General features: G+C 52.2%; 42 non-coding genes and 18 pseudogenes across 42 annotated transcripts; all 60 read right to left on the bottom strand.

Annotated features, from left to right (window-relative positions):
* Window position 1: 1 nt before the first annotated feature.
* Window positions 2-120, bottom strand: LOC131118881 (5S ribosomal RNA). The gene has a single exon (XR_009126021.1). It is a non-coding gene; the product is annotated as a 5S ribosomal RNA (ribosomal RNA).
* A 112-nt stretch (window positions 121-232) lies between these two features.
* On the bottom strand, window positions 233-341 carry LOC131113119 (5S ribosomal RNA; annotated as a pseudogene).
* A 112-nt stretch (window positions 342-453) lies between these two features.
* Window positions 454-572, bottom strand: LOC131116494 (5S ribosomal RNA). Its single transcript, XR_009123740.1, has one exon. It is a non-coding gene; the product is annotated as a 5S ribosomal RNA (ribosomal RNA).
* Window positions 573-684: 112 nt separating this feature from the next.
* Window positions 685-803, bottom strand: LOC131118690 (5S ribosomal RNA). The gene has a single exon (XR_009125848.1). It is a non-coding gene; the product is annotated as a 5S ribosomal RNA (ribosomal RNA).
* A 112-nt stretch (window positions 804-915) lies between these two features.
* On the bottom strand, window positions 916-1,034 carry LOC131116275 (5S ribosomal RNA). The gene has a single exon (XR_009123529.1). It is a non-coding gene; the product is annotated as a 5S ribosomal RNA (ribosomal RNA).
* Window positions 1,035-1,146: 112 nt separating this feature from the next.
* Window positions 1,147-1,265, bottom strand: LOC131116416 (5S ribosomal RNA). Its single transcript, XR_009123664.1, has one exon. It is a non-coding gene; the product is annotated as a 5S ribosomal RNA (ribosomal RNA).
* Window positions 1,266-1,377: 112 nt separating this feature from the next.
* On the bottom strand, window positions 1,378-1,496 carry LOC131117245 (5S ribosomal RNA). The gene has a single exon (XR_009124468.1). It is a non-coding gene; the product is annotated as a 5S ribosomal RNA (ribosomal RNA).
* Window positions 1,497-1,608: 112 nt separating this feature from the next.
* LOC131118376 (5S ribosomal RNA) lies at window positions 1,609-1,727 on the bottom strand. The gene has a single exon (XR_009125539.1). It is a non-coding gene; the product is annotated as a 5S ribosomal RNA (ribosomal RNA).
* Window positions 1,728-1,839: 112 nt separating this feature from the next.
* LOC131117320 (5S ribosomal RNA) lies at window positions 1,840-1,958 on the bottom strand. Its single transcript, XR_009124541.1, has one exon. It is a non-coding gene; the product is annotated as a 5S ribosomal RNA (ribosomal RNA).
* A 112-nt stretch (window positions 1,959-2,070) lies between these two features.
* On the bottom strand, window positions 2,071-2,179 carry LOC131112434 (5S ribosomal RNA; annotated as a pseudogene).
* Window positions 2,180-2,291: 112 nt separating this feature from the next.
* Window positions 2,292-2,400, bottom strand: LOC131113057 (5S ribosomal RNA; annotated as a pseudogene).
* A 112-nt stretch (window positions 2,401-2,512) lies between these two features.
* LOC131117077 (5S ribosomal RNA) lies at window positions 2,513-2,631 on the bottom strand. The gene has a single exon (XR_009124306.1). It is a non-coding gene; the product is annotated as a 5S ribosomal RNA (ribosomal RNA).
* Window positions 2,632-2,743: 112 nt separating this feature from the next.
* Window positions 2,744-2,862, bottom strand: LOC131117634 (5S ribosomal RNA). Its single transcript, XR_009124845.1, has one exon. It is a non-coding gene; the product is annotated as a 5S ribosomal RNA (ribosomal RNA).
* A 112-nt stretch (window positions 2,863-2,974) lies between these two features.
* Window positions 2,975-3,093, bottom strand: LOC131118880 (5S ribosomal RNA). The gene has a single exon (XR_009126020.1). It is a non-coding gene; the product is annotated as a 5S ribosomal RNA (ribosomal RNA).
* Window positions 3,094-3,205: 112 nt separating this feature from the next.
* On the bottom strand, window positions 3,206-3,314 carry LOC131113118 (5S ribosomal RNA; annotated as a pseudogene).
* Window positions 3,315-3,426: 112 nt separating this feature from the next.
* Window positions 3,427-3,545, bottom strand: LOC131116493 (5S ribosomal RNA). Its single transcript, XR_009123739.1, has one exon. It is a non-coding gene; the product is annotated as a 5S ribosomal RNA (ribosomal RNA).
* A 112-nt stretch (window positions 3,546-3,657) lies between these two features.
* Window positions 3,658-3,776, bottom strand: LOC131118689 (5S ribosomal RNA). Its single transcript, XR_009125847.1, has one exon. It is a non-coding gene; the product is annotated as a 5S ribosomal RNA (ribosomal RNA).
* Window positions 3,777-3,888: 112 nt separating this feature from the next.
* Window positions 3,889-4,007, bottom strand: LOC131116273 (5S ribosomal RNA). Its single transcript, XR_009123528.1, has one exon. It is a non-coding gene; the product is annotated as a 5S ribosomal RNA (ribosomal RNA).
* A 112-nt stretch (window positions 4,008-4,119) lies between these two features.
* Window positions 4,120-4,238, bottom strand: LOC131116415 (5S ribosomal RNA). Its single transcript, XR_009123663.1, has one exon. It is a non-coding gene; the product is annotated as a 5S ribosomal RNA (ribosomal RNA).
* Window positions 4,239-4,350: 112 nt separating this feature from the next.
* Window positions 4,351-4,469, bottom strand: LOC131117234 (5S ribosomal RNA). Its single transcript, XR_009124457.1, has one exon. It is a non-coding gene; the product is annotated as a 5S ribosomal RNA (ribosomal RNA).
* Window positions 4,470-4,581: 112 nt separating this feature from the next.
* LOC131112608 (5S ribosomal RNA) lies at window positions 4,582-4,690 on the bottom strand (annotated as a pseudogene).
* Window positions 4,691-4,802: 112 nt separating this feature from the next.
* On the bottom strand, window positions 4,803-4,921 carry LOC131115791 (5S ribosomal RNA). The gene has a single exon (XR_009123061.1). It is a non-coding gene; the product is annotated as a 5S ribosomal RNA (ribosomal RNA).
* A 112-nt stretch (window positions 4,922-5,033) lies between these two features.
* LOC131113426 (5S ribosomal RNA) lies at window positions 5,034-5,142 on the bottom strand (annotated as a pseudogene).
* A 112-nt stretch (window positions 5,143-5,254) lies between these two features.
* On the bottom strand, window positions 5,255-5,373 carry LOC131118375 (5S ribosomal RNA). The gene has a single exon (XR_009125538.1). It is a non-coding gene; the product is annotated as a 5S ribosomal RNA (ribosomal RNA).
* Window positions 5,374-5,485: 112 nt separating this feature from the next.
* Window positions 5,486-5,604, bottom strand: LOC131117319 (5S ribosomal RNA). Its single transcript, XR_009124540.1, has one exon. It is a non-coding gene; the product is annotated as a 5S ribosomal RNA (ribosomal RNA).
* Window positions 5,605-5,716: 112 nt separating this feature from the next.
* Window positions 5,717-5,825, bottom strand: LOC131112433 (5S ribosomal RNA; annotated as a pseudogene).
* Window positions 5,826-5,937: 112 nt separating this feature from the next.
* LOC131113055 (5S ribosomal RNA) lies at window positions 5,938-6,046 on the bottom strand (annotated as a pseudogene).
* A 112-nt stretch (window positions 6,047-6,158) lies between these two features.
* On the bottom strand, window positions 6,159-6,277 carry LOC131117076 (5S ribosomal RNA). Its single transcript, XR_009124305.1, has one exon. It is a non-coding gene; the product is annotated as a 5S ribosomal RNA (ribosomal RNA).
* A 112-nt stretch (window positions 6,278-6,389) lies between these two features.
* Window positions 6,390-6,508, bottom strand: LOC131117633 (5S ribosomal RNA). Its single transcript, XR_009124844.1, has one exon. It is a non-coding gene; the product is annotated as a 5S ribosomal RNA (ribosomal RNA).
* Window positions 6,509-6,620: 112 nt separating this feature from the next.
* On the bottom strand, window positions 6,621-6,739 carry LOC131118879 (5S ribosomal RNA). Its single transcript, XR_009126019.1, has one exon. It is a non-coding gene; the product is annotated as a 5S ribosomal RNA (ribosomal RNA).
* A 112-nt stretch (window positions 6,740-6,851) lies between these two features.
* LOC131113117 (5S ribosomal RNA) lies at window positions 6,852-6,960 on the bottom strand (annotated as a pseudogene).
* A 112-nt stretch (window positions 6,961-7,072) lies between these two features.
* Window positions 7,073-7,191, bottom strand: LOC131116491 (5S ribosomal RNA). Its single transcript, XR_009123737.1, has one exon. It is a non-coding gene; the product is annotated as a 5S ribosomal RNA (ribosomal RNA).
* Window positions 7,192-7,303: 112 nt separating this feature from the next.
* Window positions 7,304-7,422, bottom strand: LOC131118688 (5S ribosomal RNA). Its single transcript, XR_009125846.1, has one exon. It is a non-coding gene; the product is annotated as a 5S ribosomal RNA (ribosomal RNA).
* A 112-nt stretch (window positions 7,423-7,534) lies between these two features.
* Window positions 7,535-7,653, bottom strand: LOC131116272 (5S ribosomal RNA). The gene has a single exon (XR_009123527.1). It is a non-coding gene; the product is annotated as a 5S ribosomal RNA (ribosomal RNA).
* A 112-nt stretch (window positions 7,654-7,765) lies between these two features.
* On the bottom strand, window positions 7,766-7,884 carry LOC131116414 (5S ribosomal RNA). The gene has a single exon (XR_009123662.1). It is a non-coding gene; the product is annotated as a 5S ribosomal RNA (ribosomal RNA).
* A 112-nt stretch (window positions 7,885-7,996) lies between these two features.
* Window positions 7,997-8,115, bottom strand: LOC131117222 (5S ribosomal RNA). The gene has a single exon (XR_009124446.1). It is a non-coding gene; the product is annotated as a 5S ribosomal RNA (ribosomal RNA).
* Window positions 8,116-8,227: 112 nt separating this feature from the next.
* Window positions 8,228-8,336, bottom strand: LOC131112607 (5S ribosomal RNA; annotated as a pseudogene).
* Window positions 8,337-8,448: 112 nt separating this feature from the next.
* Window positions 8,449-8,567, bottom strand: LOC131115790 (5S ribosomal RNA). Its single transcript, XR_009123060.1, has one exon. It is a non-coding gene; the product is annotated as a 5S ribosomal RNA (ribosomal RNA).
* Window positions 8,568-8,679: 112 nt separating this feature from the next.
* On the bottom strand, window positions 8,680-8,788 carry LOC131113425 (5S ribosomal RNA; annotated as a pseudogene).
* A 112-nt stretch (window positions 8,789-8,900) lies between these two features.
* LOC131118374 (5S ribosomal RNA) lies at window positions 8,901-9,019 on the bottom strand. The gene has a single exon (XR_009125537.1). It is a non-coding gene; the product is annotated as a 5S ribosomal RNA (ribosomal RNA).
* A 112-nt stretch (window positions 9,020-9,131) lies between these two features.
* Window positions 9,132-9,250, bottom strand: LOC131117318 (5S ribosomal RNA). The gene has a single exon (XR_009124539.1). It is a non-coding gene; the product is annotated as a 5S ribosomal RNA (ribosomal RNA).
* A 112-nt stretch (window positions 9,251-9,362) lies between these two features.
* LOC131112432 (5S ribosomal RNA) lies at window positions 9,363-9,471 on the bottom strand (annotated as a pseudogene).
* A 112-nt stretch (window positions 9,472-9,583) lies between these two features.
* LOC131113054 (5S ribosomal RNA) lies at window positions 9,584-9,692 on the bottom strand (annotated as a pseudogene).
* A 112-nt stretch (window positions 9,693-9,804) lies between these two features.
* LOC131117075 (5S ribosomal RNA) lies at window positions 9,805-9,923 on the bottom strand. The gene has a single exon (XR_009124304.1). It is a non-coding gene; the product is annotated as a 5S ribosomal RNA (ribosomal RNA).
* Window positions 9,924-10,035: 112 nt separating this feature from the next.
* Window positions 10,036-10,154, bottom strand: LOC131117632 (5S ribosomal RNA). The gene has a single exon (XR_009124843.1). It is a non-coding gene; the product is annotated as a 5S ribosomal RNA (ribosomal RNA).
* A 112-nt stretch (window positions 10,155-10,266) lies between these two features.
* On the bottom strand, window positions 10,267-10,385 carry LOC131118878 (5S ribosomal RNA). Its single transcript, XR_009126018.1, has one exon. It is a non-coding gene; the product is annotated as a 5S ribosomal RNA (ribosomal RNA).
* Window positions 10,386-10,497: 112 nt separating this feature from the next.
* On the bottom strand, window positions 10,498-10,606 carry LOC131113116 (5S ribosomal RNA; annotated as a pseudogene).
* A 112-nt stretch (window positions 10,607-10,718) lies between these two features.
* On the bottom strand, window positions 10,719-10,837 carry LOC131116489 (5S ribosomal RNA). The gene has a single exon (XR_009123735.1). It is a non-coding gene; the product is annotated as a 5S ribosomal RNA (ribosomal RNA).
* A 112-nt stretch (window positions 10,838-10,949) lies between these two features.
* On the bottom strand, window positions 10,950-11,068 carry LOC131118687 (5S ribosomal RNA). Its single transcript, XR_009125845.1, has one exon. It is a non-coding gene; the product is annotated as a 5S ribosomal RNA (ribosomal RNA).
* Window positions 11,069-11,180: 112 nt separating this feature from the next.
* On the bottom strand, window positions 11,181-11,299 carry LOC131116271 (5S ribosomal RNA). Its single transcript, XR_009123526.1, has one exon. It is a non-coding gene; the product is annotated as a 5S ribosomal RNA (ribosomal RNA).
* Window positions 11,300-11,411: 112 nt separating this feature from the next.
* LOC131116413 (5S ribosomal RNA) lies at window positions 11,412-11,530 on the bottom strand. Its single transcript, XR_009123661.1, has one exon. It is a non-coding gene; the product is annotated as a 5S ribosomal RNA (ribosomal RNA).
* A 112-nt stretch (window positions 11,531-11,642) lies between these two features.
* LOC131117210 (5S ribosomal RNA) lies at window positions 11,643-11,761 on the bottom strand. The gene has a single exon (XR_009124435.1). It is a non-coding gene; the product is annotated as a 5S ribosomal RNA (ribosomal RNA).
* A 112-nt stretch (window positions 11,762-11,873) lies between these two features.
* Window positions 11,874-11,982, bottom strand: LOC131112606 (5S ribosomal RNA; annotated as a pseudogene).
* Window positions 11,983-12,094: 112 nt separating this feature from the next.
* On the bottom strand, window positions 12,095-12,213 carry LOC131115789 (5S ribosomal RNA). Its single transcript, XR_009123059.1, has one exon. It is a non-coding gene; the product is annotated as a 5S ribosomal RNA (ribosomal RNA).
* Window positions 12,214-12,325: 112 nt separating this feature from the next.
* LOC131113424 (5S ribosomal RNA) lies at window positions 12,326-12,434 on the bottom strand (annotated as a pseudogene).
* Window positions 12,435-12,546: 112 nt separating this feature from the next.
* Window positions 12,547-12,665, bottom strand: LOC131118372 (5S ribosomal RNA). The gene has a single exon (XR_009125535.1). It is a non-coding gene; the product is annotated as a 5S ribosomal RNA (ribosomal RNA).
* A 112-nt stretch (window positions 12,666-12,777) lies between these two features.
* LOC131117317 (5S ribosomal RNA) lies at window positions 12,778-12,896 on the bottom strand. The gene has a single exon (XR_009124538.1). It is a non-coding gene; the product is annotated as a 5S ribosomal RNA (ribosomal RNA).
* A 112-nt stretch (window positions 12,897-13,008) lies between these two features.
* On the bottom strand, window positions 13,009-13,117 carry LOC131112431 (5S ribosomal RNA; annotated as a pseudogene).
* Window positions 13,118-13,229: 112 nt separating this feature from the next.
* Window positions 13,230-13,338, bottom strand: LOC131113053 (5S ribosomal RNA; annotated as a pseudogene).
* A 112-nt stretch (window positions 13,339-13,450) lies between these two features.
* LOC131117074 (5S ribosomal RNA) lies at window positions 13,451-13,569 on the bottom strand. Its single transcript, XR_009124303.1, has one exon. It is a non-coding gene; the product is annotated as a 5S ribosomal RNA (ribosomal RNA).
* Between the last annotated feature and the right edge of the window lie 104 nt (window positions 13,570-13,673).

Raw genomic sequence — 13,673 nt, 5'->3', positions numbered from 1 at the left:
AAGCTTACAGCACCTGGTATTCCCAGGCGGTCTCCCATCCAAGTACTAACCAGGGCCGCCCCTGCTTAGCTTCCGAGATCGGACAAGATCAGGCGTTTTAAGGGTAGTATGGCCGTAAGCTGCCAGGTCAACTGAAAAGATCCTATTTGAAGGTGACGCAGGCCAAACTAGACTCCAGCAAAAAGGGTCAAACAGCGCCCTCTGCTGTCAGGCAAGAGCAGAAACCATAAAAAGCTTACAGCACCTGGTATTCCCAGGTGGTCTCCCATCCAAGTACCAACCAGGCCCGCCCCTGCTTAGCGTCCGAGATCGGGCGTTTTCAGGGTAGTATGGCCGTAAGCTGCCAGATCAACTGAAAAGATCCTATTTGAAGGCGACGCAGGCCAAACTAGACTCCAGCAAAAAGTGTCAAACAGCGCCCTCTGCTGTCAGGCAAGAGCAGAAACCATATAAAGCTTACAGCACCTGGTATTCCCAGGCGGTCTCCCATCCAAGTACTAACCAGGCCCGCCCCTGCTTAGCTTCCGAGATCGGACGAGATCAGGCGTTTTAAGGGTAGTATGGCCGTAAGCTGCCAGGTCAACTGAAAAGATCCTATTTGAAGGTGACGCAGGCCAAACTAGACTCCAGCAAAAAGTGTCAAACAGCGCCCTCTGCTGTCAGGCAAGAACAGAAACCATAAAAAGCTTTCAGCACCTGGTATTCCCAGGCGGTCTCCCATCCAAGTACTAACCAGGCCCGCCCCTGCTTAGCTTCCGAGATCGGACAAGATCGGGCGTTTTCAGGGTAGTTTGGCCGTAAGCTGCCAGGTCAACTGAAAAGATCCTATTTGAAGGCGACGCAGGCCAAACTAGACTCCAGCAAAAAGTGTCAAATAGCGCCCTCTGCTGTCAGGCATGAGCAGAAACCATAAAAGGCTTACAGCACCTGGTATTCCCAGGCGGTCTCCCATCCAAGTACTAACCAGGCCCGCCCCTGCTTAGCTTCCGAGATCGGACGAGATCAGGCGTTTTAAGGGTAGTATGGCCGTAAGCTGCCAGGTCAACTGAAAAGATCCTATTTGAAGGTGACACAGGCCAAACTAGACTCCAGCAAAAAGTGTCAAACAGCGCCCTCTGCTGTCAGGCAAGAACAGAAACCAAAAAAAGCTTTCAGCACCTGGTATTCCCAGGCGGTCTCCCATCCAAGTACTAACCAGGCCCGCCCCTGCTTAGCTTCCGAGATCGGACGAGATCGGGCGTTTTCAGGGTAGTATGGCCGTAAGCTGCCAGGTCAATTGAAAAGATCCTATTTGAAGGTGACGCAGGCCAAACTAGACTCTGGCAAAAAGTGTCAAACAGCGCCCTCTGCTGTCAGGCAAGAGCAGAAACCATAAAAAGCTTACAGCACCTGGTATTCCCAGGCGGTCTCCCATCCAAGTACTAACCAGGCCCGCCCCTGCTTAGCTTCCGAGATCGGATGAGATCGGGCGTTTTCAGGGTAGTATGGCTGTAAGCTGCCAAGGCAACTGAAAAGATCCTATTTGAAGGCGACGCAGGCCAAACTAGACTCCAGCAAAAAGTGTCAAACAGCGCCCTCTGCTGTCAGGCAAGAGCAGAAACCATATAAAGCTTACAGCACCTGGTATTCCCAGGCGGTCTCCCATCCAAGTACTAACCAGGCCCGCCCCTGCTTAGCTTCCGAGATCGGACGAGATCGGACTTTTTCAGGATAGTATGGCCGTAAGCTGCCAGATCAACTGAAAAGATCCTATTTGAAGGCGACGCAGGCCAAACTAGGCTCTGGCAAAAAGTGTCAAACAGCGCCTTTTGCTGTCAGGCAAGAGCAGAAACCATAAAAAGCTTGCAGCACCTGGTATTCCCAGGCGGTCTCCCATCCAAGTACTAACCAGGTCCGCCCCTGCTTAGCTTCCGAGATCGGACGAGATCGGGCGTTTTCAGGGTAGTATGGCCGTAAGCTGCCAGGTCAACTGAAAAGATCCTATTTGAAGGTGACGCAGGCCAAACTAGACTCTGGCAAAAAGTGTCAAACAGCGCCCTTTGCTGTCAGGCAAGAGCAGAAACCATAAAAAGCTTACAGCACCTGGTATTCCCAGGCGGTCTCCCATCCAAGTACTAACCAGGCCCGCCCCTGCTTAGCTTCCGAGATCGGGCGTTTTCAGGGTAGTTTGGCCGTAAGCTGCCAGGTCAACTGAAAAGATCCTATTTGAAGGCGACGCAGGCCAAACTAGACTCCAGCAAAAAGTGTCAAATAGCGCCCTCTGCTGTCAGGCATGAGCAGAAACCATAAAAGGCTTACAGCACCTGGTATTCCCAGGCGGTCTCCCATCCAAGTACTAACCAGGCCCACCCCTGTTTAGCTTACGAGATCGGGCGTTTTCAGGGTAGTATGGCCGTAAGCTGCCAGATCAACTGAAAAGAACCTATTTGAAGGCGACGCAGGCCAAACTAGACTCCAGCAAAAAGTGTCAAACAGCGCCCTCTGCTGTCAGGCAAGAGCAGAAACCATAAAAAGCTTACAGCACCTGGTATTCCCAGGCGGTCTCCCATCCAAGCACTAACCAGGCCCGCCCCTGCTTAGCTTCCGAGATCGGATGAGATCGGGCGTTTTCAGGGTAGTATGGCTGCAAGCTGCCAAGGGAACTGAAAAGATCCTATTTGAAGGCGACGCAGGCCAAACTAGACTCCAGCAAAAAGTGTCAAACAGCGCCCTCTGCAGTCAGGCAAGAGCAGAAACCATAAAAAGCTTACAGCACCTGGTATTCCCAGGCGGTCTCCCATCCAAGTACTAACCAGGCCCACCCCTGTTTAGCTTACGAGATCGGACGAGATCGGGCATTTTCAGGGTAGTATGGCCGTAAGCTGCCAGGTCAACTGAAAAGATCCTATTTGAAGGCGACGCAGACCAAACTAGACTCCAGCAAAAAGTGTCAAACAGCGCCCTCTGCTGTCAGGCAAGAGCAGAAACCATAAAAAGCTTACAGCACCTGGTATTCCCAGGCGGTCTCCCATCCAAGTACTAACCAGGGCCGCCCCTGCTTAGCTTCCGAGATCGGACAAGATCAGGCGTTTTAAGGGTAGTATGGCCGTAAGCTGCCAGGTCAACTGAAAAGATCCTATTTGAAGGTGACGCAGGCCAAACTAGACTCCAGCAAAAAGGGTCAAACAGCGCCCTCTGCTGTCAGGCAAGAGCAGAAACCATAAAAAGCTTACAGCACCTGGTATTCCCAGGTGGTCTCCCATCCAAGTACCAACCAGGCCCGCCCCTGCTTAGCGTCCGAGATCGGGCGTTTTCAGGGTAGTATGGCCGTAAGCTGCCAGATCAACTGAAAAGATCCTATTTGAAGGCGACGCAGGCCAAACTAGACTCCAGCAAAAAGTGTCAAACAGCGCCCTCTGCTGTCAGGCAAGAGCAGAAACCATATAAAGCTTACAGCACCTGGTATTCCCAGGCGGTCTCCCATCCAAGTACTAACCAGGCCCGCCCCTGCTTAGCTTCCGAGATCGGACGAGATCAGGCGTTTTAAGGGTAGTATGGCCGTAAGCTGCCAGGTCAACTGAAAAGATCCTATTTGAAGGTGACGCAGGCCAAACTAGACTCCAGCAAAAAGTGTCAAACAGCGCCCTCTGCTGTCAGGCAAGAACAGAAACCATAAAAAGCTTTCAGCACCTGGTATTCCCAGGCGGTCTCCCATCCAAGTACTAACCAGGCCCGCCCCTGCTTAGCTTCCGAGATCGGACAAGATCGGGCGTTTTCAGGGTAGTTTGGCCGTAAGCTGCCAGGTCAACTGAAAAGATCCTATTTGAAGGCGACGCAGGCCAAACTAGACTCCAGCAAAAAGTGTCAAATAGCGCCCTCTGCTGTCAGGCATGAGCAGAAACCATAAAAGGCTTACAGCACCTGGTATTCCCAGGCGGTCTCCCATCCAAGTACTAACCAGGCCCGCCCCTGCTTAGCTTCCGAGATCGGACGAGATCAGGCGTTTTAAGGGTAGTATGGCCGTAAGCTGCCAGGTCAACTGAAAAGATCCTATTTGAAGGTGACACAGGCCAAACTAGACTCCAGCAAAAAGTGTCAAACAGCGCCCTCTGCTGTCAGGCAAGAACAGAAACCAAAAAAAGCTTTCAGCACCTGGTATTCCCAGGCGGTCTCCCATCCAAGTACTAACCAGGCCCGCCCCTGCTTAGCTTCCGAGATCGGACGAGATCGGGCGTTTTCAGGGTAGTATGGCCGTAAGCTGCCAGGTCAACTGAAAAGATCCTATTTGAAGGTGACGCAGGCCAAACTAGACTCTGGCAAAAAGTGTCAAACAGCGCCCTCTGCTGTCAGGCAAGAGCAGAAACCATAAAAAGCTTACAGCACCTGGTATTCCCAGGCGGTCTCCCATCCAAGTACTAACCAGGCCCGCCCCTGCTTAGCTTCCGAGATCGGATGAGATCGGGCGTTTTCAGGGTAGTATGGCTGTAAGCTGCCAAGGCAACTGAAAAGATCCTATTTGAAGGCGACGCAGGCCAAACTAGACTCCAGCAAAAAGTGTCAAACAGCGCCCTTTGCTGTCAGGCAAGAGCAGAAACCATAAAAAGCTTACAGCACCTGGTATTCCCAGGCGGTCTCCCATCCAAGTACTAACCAGGCCCGCCCCTGCTTAGCGTCCGAGATCGGGCGTTTTCAGGGTAGTATGGCCGTAAGCTGCCAGATCAACTGAAAAGATCCTATTTGAAGGCGACGCAGGCCAAACTAGACTCCAGCAAAAAGTGTCAAACAGCGCCCTCTGCTGTCAGGAAAGAGCAGAAACCATAAAAAGCTTACAGCACCTGGTATTCCCAGGCGGTCTCCCATCCAAGTACAAACCAGGCCCGCCCCTGCTTAGCTTCCGAGATCGGACGAGATCGGGCGTTTTCAGGGTAGTATGGCCGTAAGCTGCCAGGTCAACTGAAAAGATCCTATTTGAAGGTGACGCAGGCCAAACTAGACTCTGGCAAAAAGTGTCAAACAGCGCCCTTTGCTGTCAGGCAAGAGCAGAAACCATAAAAAGCTTACAGCACCTGGTATTCCCAGGCGGTCTCCCATCCAAGTACCAACCAGGCCCGCCCCTGCTTAGCGTCCGAGATCGGGCGTTTTCAGGGTAGTATGGCCGTAAGCTGCCAGATCAAATGAAAAGATCCTATTTGAAGGCGACGCAGGCCAAACTAGACTCCAGCAAAAAGTGTCAAACAGCGCCCTCTGCTGTCAGGCAAGAGCAGAAACCATAAAAAGCTTACAGCACCTGGTATTCCCAGGCGGTCTCCCATCCAAGTACTAACCAGGCCCGCCCCTGCTTAGCTTCCGAGATCGGACGAGATCGGACTTTTTCAGGATAGTATGGCCGTAAGCTGCCAGATCAACTGAAAAGATCCTATTTGAAGGCGACGCAGGCCAAACTAGGCTCTGGCAAAAAGTGTCAAACAGCGCCTTTTGCTGTCAGGCAAGAGCAGAAACCATAAAAAGCTTGCAGCACCTGGTATTCCCAGGCGGTCTCCCATCCAAGTACTAACCAGGTCCGCCCCTGCTTAGCTTCCGAGATCGGACGAGATCGGGCGTTTTCAGGGTAGTATGGCCGTAAGCTGCCAGGTCAACTGAAAAGATCCTATTTGAAGGTGACGCAGGCCAAACTAGACTCTGGCAAAAAGTGTCAAACAGCGCCCTTTGCTGTCAGGCAAGAGCAGAAACCATAAAAAGCTTACAGCACCTGGTATTCCCAGGCGGTCTCCCATCCAAGTACTAACCAGGCCCGCCCCTGCTTAGCTTCCGAGATCGGGCGTTTTCAGGGTAGTTTGGCCGTAAGCTGCCAGGTCAACTGAAAAGATCCTATTTGAAGGCGACGCAGGCCAAACTAGACTCCAGCAAAAAGTGTCAAATAGCGCCCTCTGCTGTCAGGCATGAGCAGAAACCATAAAAGGCTTACAGCACCTGGTATTCCCAGGCGGTCTCCCATCCAAGTACTAACCAGGCCCACCCCTGTTTAGCTTACGAGATCGGGCGTTTTCAGGGTAGTATGGCCGTAAGCTGCCAGATCAACTGAAAAGAACCTATTTGAAGGCGACGCAGGCCAAACTAGACTCCAGCAAAAAGTGTCAAACAGCGCCCTCTGCTGTCAGGCAAGAGCAGAAACCATAAAAAGCTTACAGCACCTGGTATTCCCAGGCGGTCTCCCATCCAAGCACTAACCAGGCCCGCCCCTGCTTAGCTTCCGAGATCGGATGAGATCGGGCGTTTTCAGGGTAGTATGGCTGCAAGCTGCCAAGGGAACTGAAAAGATCCTATTTTAAGGCGACGCAGGCCAAACTAGACTCCAGCAAAAAGTGTCAAACAGCGCCCTCTGCAGTCAGGCAAGAGCAGAAACCATAAAAAGCTTACAGCACCTGGTATTCCCAGGCGGTCTCCCATCCAAGTACTAACCAGGCCCACCCCTGTTTAGCTTACGAGATCGGACGAGATCGGGCATTTTCAGGGTAGTATGGCCGTAAGCTGCCAGGTCAACTGAAAAGATCCTATTTGAAGGCGACGCAGACCAAACTAGACTCCAGCAAAAAGTGTCAAACAGCGCCCTCTGCTGTCAGGCAAGAGCAGAAACCATAAAAAGCTTACAGCACCTGGTATTCCCAGGCGGTCTCCCATCCAAGTACTAACCAGGGCCGCCCCTGCTTAGCTTCCGAGATCGGACAAGATCAGGCGTTTTAAGGGTAGTATGGCCGTAAGCTGCCAGGTCAACTGAAAAGATCCTATTTGAAGGTGACGCAGGCCAAACTAGACTCCAGCAAAAAGGGTCAAACAGCGCCCTCTGCTGTCAGGCAAGAGCAGAAACCATAAAAAGCTTACAGCACCTGGTATTCCCAGGTGGTCTCCCATCCAAGTACCAACCAGGCCCGCCCCTGCTTAGCGTCCGAGATCGGGCGTTTTCAGGGTAGTATGGCCGTAAGCTGCCAGATCAACTGAAAAGATCCTATTTGAAGGCGACGCAGGCCAAACTAGACTCCAGCAAAAAGTGTCAAACAGCGCCCTCTGCTGTCAGGCAAGAGCAGAAACCATATAAAGCTTACAGCACCTGGTATTCCCAGGCGGTCTCCCATCCAAGTACTAACCAGGCCCGCCCCTGCTTAGCTTCCGAGATCGGACGAGATCAGGCGTTTTAAGGGTAGTATGGCCGTAAGCTGCCAGGTCAACTGAAAAGATCCTATTTGAAGGTGACGCAGGCCAAACTAGACTCCAGCAAAAAGTGTCAAACAGCGCCCTCTGCTGTCAGGCAAGAACAGAAACCATAAAAAGCTTTCAGCACCTGGTATTCCCAGGCGGTCTCCCATCCAAGTACTAACCAGGCCCGCCCCTGCTTAGCTTCCGAGATCGGACAAGATCGGGCGTTTTCAGGGTAGTTTGGCCGTAAGCTGCCAGGTCAACTGAAAAGATCCTATTTGAAGGCGACGCAGGCCAAACTAGACTCCAGCAAAAAGTGTCAAATAGCGCCCTCTGCTGTCAGGCATGAGCAGAAACCATAAAAGGCTTACAGCACCTGGTATTCCCAGGCGGTCTCCCATCCAAGTACTAACCAGGCCCGCCCCTGCTTAGCTTCCGAGATCGGACGAGATCAGGCGTTTTAAGGGTAGTATGGCCGTAAGCTGCCAGGTCAACTGAAAAGATCCTATTTGAAGGTGACACAGGCCAAACTAGACTCCAGCAAAAAGTGTCAAACAGCGCCCTCTGCTGTCAGGCAAGAACAGAAACCAAAAAAAGCTTTCAGCACCTGGTATTCCCAGGCGGTCTCCCATCCAAGTACTAACCAGGCCCGCCCCTGCTTAGCTTCCGAGATCGGACGAGATCGGGCGTTTTCAGGGTAGTATGGCCGTAAGCTGCCAGGTCAACTGAAAAGATCCTATTTGAAGGTGACGCAGGCCAAACTAGACTCTGGCAAAAAGTGTCAAACAGCGCCCTCTGCTGTCAGGCAAGAGCAGAAACCATAAAAAGCTTACAGCACCTGGTATTCCCAGGCGGTCTCCCATCCAAGTACTAACCAGGCCCGCCCCTGCTTAGCTTCCGAGATCGGATGAGATCGGGCGTTTTCAGGGTAGTATGGCTGTAAGCTGCCAAGGCAACTGAAAAGATCCTATTTGAAGGCGACGCAGGCCAAACTAGACTCCAGCAAAAAGTGTCAAACAGCGCCCTTTGCTGTCAGGCAAGAGCAGAAACCATAAAAAGCTTACAGCACCTGGTATTCCCAGGCGGTCTCCCATCCAAGTACTAACCAGGCCCGCCCCTGCTTAGCGTCCGAGATCGGGCGTTTTCAGGGTAGTATGGCCGTAAGCTGCCAGATCAACTGAAAAGATCCTATTTGAAGGCGACGCAGGCCAAACTAGACTCCAGCAAAAAGTGTCAAACAGCGCCCTCTGCTGTCAGGAAAGAGCAGAAACCATAAAAAGCTTACAGCACCTGGTATTCCCAGGCGGTCTCCCATCCAAGTACAAACCAGGCCCGCCCCTGCTTAGCTTCCGAGATCGGACGAGATCGGGCGTTTTCAGGGTAGTATGGCCGTAAGCTGCCAGGTCAACTGAAAAGATCCTATTTGAAGGTGACGCAGGCCAAACTAGACTCTGGCAAAAAGTGTCAAACAGCGCCCTTTGCTGTCAGGCAAGAGCAGAAACCATAAAAAGCTTACAGCACCTGGTATTCCCAGGCGGTCTCCCATCCAAGTACCAACCAGGCCCGCCCCTGCTTAGCGTCCGAGATCGGGCGTTTTCAGGGTAGTATGGCCGTAAGCTGCCAGATCAAATGAAAAGATCCTATTTGAAGGCGACGCAGGCCAAACTAGACTCCAGCAAAAAGTGTCAAACAGCGCCCTCTGCTGTCAGGCAAGAGCAGAAACCATAAAAAGCTTACAGCACCTGGTATTCCCAGGCGGTCTCCCATCCAAGTACTAACCAGGCCCGCCCCTGCTTAGCTTCCGAGATCGGACGAGATCGGACTTTTTCAGGATAGTATGGCCGTAAGCTGCCAGATCAACTGAAAAGATCCTATTTGAAGGCGACGCAGGCCAAACTAGGCTCTGGCAAAAAGTGTCAAACAGCGCCTTTTGCTGTCAGGCAAGAGCAGAAACCATAAAAAGCTTGCAGCACCTGGTATTCCCAGGCGGTCTCCCATCCAAGTACTAACCAGGTCCGCCCCTGCTTAGCTTCCGAGATCGGACGAGATCGGGCGTTTTCAGGGTAGTATGGCCGTAAGCTGCCAGGTCAACTGAAAAGATCCTATTTGAAGGTGACGCAGGCCAAACTAGACTCTGGCAAAAAGTGTCAAACAGCGCCCTTTGCTGTCAGGCAAGAGCAGAAACCATAAAAAGCTTACAGCACCTGGTATTCCCAGGCGGTCTCCCATCCAAGTACTAACCAGGCCCGCCCCTGCTTAGCTTCCGAGATCGGGCGTTTTCAGGGTAGTTTGGCCGTAAGCTGCCAGGTCAACTGAAAAGATCCTATTTGAAGGCGACGCAGGCCAAACTAGACTCCAGCAAAAAGTGTCAAATAGCGCCCTCTGCTGTCAGGCATGAGCAGAAACCATAAAAGGCTTACAGCACCTGGTATTCCCAGGCGGTCTCCCATCCAAGTACTAACCAGGCCCACCCCTGTTTAGCTTACGAGATCGGGCGTTTTCAGGGTAGTATGGCCGTAAGCTGCCAGATCAACTGAAAAGAACCTATTTGAAGGCGACGCAGGCCAAACTAGACTCCAGCAAAAAGTGTCAAACAGCGCCCTCTGCTGTCAGGCAAGAGCAGAAACCATAAAAAGCTTACAGCACCTGGTATTCCCAGGCGGTCTCCCATCCAAGCACTAACCAGGCCCGCCCCTGCTTAGCTTCCGAGATCGGATGAGATCGGGCGTTTTCAGGGTAGTATGGCTGCAAGCTGCCAAGGGAACTGAAAAGATCCTATTTGAAGGCGACGCAGGCCAAACTAGACTCCAGCAAAAAGTGTCAAACAGCGCCCTCTGCAGTCAGGCAAGAGCAGAAACCATAAAAAGCTTACAGCACCTGGTATTCCCAGGCGGTCTCCCATCCAAGTACTAACCAGGCCCACCCCTGTTTAGCTTACGAGATCGGACGAGATCGGGCATTTTCAGGGTAGTATGGCCGTAAGCTGCCAGGTCAACTGAAAAGATCCTATTTGAAGGCGACGCAGACCAAACTAGACTCCAGCAAAAAGTGTCAAACAGCGCCCTCTGCTGTCAGGCAAGAGCAGAAACCATAAAAAGCTTACAGCACCTGGTATTCCCAGGCGGTCTCCCATCCAAGTACTAACCAGGGCCGCCCCTGCTTAGCTTCCGAGATCGGACAAGATCAGGCGTTTTAAGGGTAGTATGGCCGTAAGCTGCCAGGTCAACTGAAAAGATCCTATTTGAAGGTGACGCAGGCCAAACTAGACTCCAGCAAAAAGGGTCAAACAGCGCCCTCTGCTGTCAGGCAAGAGCAGAAACCATAAAAAGCTTACAGCACCTGGTATTCCCAGGTGGTCTCCCATCCAAGTACCAACCAGGCCCGCCCCTGCTTAGCGTCCGAGATCGGGCGTTTTCAGGGTAGTATGGCCGTAAGCTGCCAGATCAACTGAAAAGATCCTATTTGAAGGCGACGCAGGCCAAACTAGACTCCAGCAAAAAGTGTCAAACAGCGCCCTCTGCTGTCAGGCAAGAGCAGAAACCATATAAAGCTTACAGCACCTGGTATTCCCAGGCGGTCTCCCATCCAAGTACTAACCAGGCCCGCCCCTGCTTAGCTTCCGAGATCGGACGAGATCAGGCGTTTTAAGGGTAGTATGGCCGTAAGCTGCCAGGTCAACTGAAAAGATCCTATTTGAAGGTGACGCAGGCCAAACTAGACTCCAGCAAAAAGTGTCAAACAGCGCCCTCTGCTGTCAGGCAAGAACAGAAACCATAAAAAGCTTTCAGCACCTGGTATTCCCAGGCGGTCTCCCATCCAAGTACTAACCAGGCCCGCCCCTGCTTAGCTTCCGAGATCGGACAAGATCGGGCGTTTTCAGGGTAGTTTGGCCGTAAGCTGCCAGGTCAACTGAAAAGATCCTATTTGAAGGCGACGCAGGCCAAACTAGACTCCAGCAAAAAGTGTCAAATAGCGCCCTCTGCTGTCAGGCATGAGCAGAAACCATAAAAGGCTTACAGCACCTGGTATTCCCAGGCGGTCTCCCATCCAAGTACTAACCAGGCCCGCCCCTGCTTAGCTTCCGAGATCGGACGAGATCAGGCGTTTTAAGGGTAGTATGGCCGTAAGCTGCCAGGTCAACTGAAAAGATCCTATTTGAAGGTGACACAGGCCAAACTAGACTCCAGCAAAAAGTGTCAAACAGCGCCCTCTGCTGTCAGGCAAGAACAGAAACCAAAAAAAGCTTTCAGCACCTGGTATTCCCAGGCGGTCTCCCATCCAAGTACTAACCAGGCCCGCCCCTGCTTAGCTTCCGAGATCGGACGAGATCGGGCGTTTTCAGGGTAGTATGGCCGTAAGCTGCCAGGTCAATTGAAAAGATCCTATTTGAAGGTGACGCAGGCCAAACTAGACTCTGGCAAAAAGTGTCAAACAGCGCCCTCTGCTGTCAGGCAAGAGCAGAAACCATAAAAAGCTTACAGCACCTGGTATTCCCAGGCGGTCTCCCATCCAAGTACTAACCAGGCCCGCCCCTGCTTAGCTTCCGAGATCGGATGAGATCGGGCGTTTTCAGGGTAGTATGGCTGTAAGCTGCCAAGGCAACTGAAAAGATCCTATTTGAAGGCGACGCAGGCCAAACTAGACTCCAGCAAAAAGTGTCAAACAGCGCCCTTTGCTGTCAGGCAAGAGCAGAAACCATAAAAAGCTTACAGCACCTGGTATTCCCAGGCGGTCTCCCATCCAAGTACTAACCAGGCCCGCCCCTGCTTAGCGTCCGAGATCGGGCGTTTTCAGGGTAGTATGGCCGTAAGCTGCCAGATCAACTGAAAAGATCCTATTTGAAGGCGACGCAGGCCAAACTAGACTCCAGCAAAAAGTGTCAAACAGCGCCCTCTGCTGTCAGGAAAGAGCAGAAACCATAAAAAGCTTACAGCACCTGGTATTCCCAGGCGGTCTCCCATCCAAGTACAAACCAGGCCCGCCCCTGCTTAGCTTCCGAGATCGGACGAGATCGGGCGTTTTCAGGGTAGTATGGCCGTAAGCTGCCAGGTCAACTGAAAAGATCCTATTTGAAGGTGACGCAGGCCAAACTAGACTCTGGCAAAAAGTGTCAAACAGCGCCCTTTGCTGTCAGGCAAGAGCAGAAACCATAAAAAGCTTACAGCACCTGGTATTCCCAGGCGGTCTCCCATCCAAGTACCAACCAGGCCCGCCCCTGCTTAGCGTCCGAGATCGGGCGTTTTCAGGGTAGTATGGCCGTAAGCTGCCAGATCAACTGAAAAGATCCTATTTGAAGGCGACGCAGGCCAAACTAGACTCCAGCAAAAAGTGTCAAACAGCGCCCTCTGCTGTCAGGCAAGAGCAGAAACCATATAAAGCTTACAGCACCTGGTATTCCCAGGCGGTCTCCCATCCAAGTACTAACCAGGCCCGCCCCTGCTTAGCTTCCGAGATCGGACGAGATCGGACTTTTTCAGGATAGTATGGCCGTAAGCTGCCAGATCAACTGAAAAGATCCTATTTGAAGGCGACGCAGGCCAAACTAGGCTCTGGCAAAAAGTGTCAAACAGCGCCTTTTGCTGTCAGGCAAGAGCAGAAACCATAAAAAGCTTGCAGCACCTGGTATTCCCAGGCGGTCTCCCATCCAAGTACTAACCAGGTCCGCCCCTGCTTAGCTTCCGAGATCGGACGAGATCGGGCGTTTTCAGGGTAGTATGGCCGTAAGCTGCCAGGTCAACTGAAAAGATCCTATTTGAAGGTGACGCAGGCCAAACTAGACTCTGGCAAAAAGTGTCAAACAGCGCCCTTTGCTGTCAGGCAAGAGCAGAAACCATAAAAAGCTTACAGCACCTGGTATTCCCAGGCGGTCTCCCATCCAAGTACTAACCAGGCCCGCCCCTGCTTAGCTTCCGAGATCGGGCGTTTTCAGGGTAGTTTGGCCGTAAGCTGCCAGGTCAACTGAAAAGATCCTATTTGAAGGCGACGCAGGCCAAACTAGACTCCAGCAAAAAGTGTCAAATAGCGCCCTCTGCTGTCAGGCATGAGCAGAAACCATAAAAGGCTTACAGCACCTGGTATTCCCAGGCGGTCTCCCATCCAAGTACTAACCAGGCCCACCCCTGTTTAGCTTACGAGATCGGGCGTTTTCAGGGTAGTATGGCCGTAAGCTGCCAGATCAACTGAAAAGAACCTATTTGAAGGCGACGCAGGCCAAACTAGACTCCAGCAAAAAGTGTCAAACAGCGCCCTCTGCTGTCAGGCAAGAGCAGAAACCATAAAAAGCTTACAGCACCTGGTATTCCCAGGCGGTCTCCCATCCAAGCACTAACCAGGCCCGCCCCTGCTTAGCTTCCGAGATCGGATGAGATCGGGCGTTTTCAGGGTAGTATGGCTGCAAGCTGCCAAGGGAACTGAAAAGATCCTATTTGAAGGCGACGCAGGCCAAACTAGACTCCAGCAAAAAGTGTCAAACAGCGCCCTCTGCAGTCAGGCAAGAGCAGAAA

The sequence above is a fragment of the Doryrhamphus excisus genome, unplaced genomic scaffold, assembly GCF_030265055.1.
Source record: "Doryrhamphus excisus isolate RoL2022-K1 unplaced genomic scaffold, RoL_Dexc_1.0 HiC_scaffold_25, whole genome shotgun sequence".
Lineage (NCBI taxonomy): Eukaryota > Metazoa > Chordata > Actinopteri > Syngnathiformes > Syngnathidae > Doryrhamphus > Doryrhamphus excisus.
This window is presented reverse-complemented; position numbering and strand designations above follow the sequence as displayed.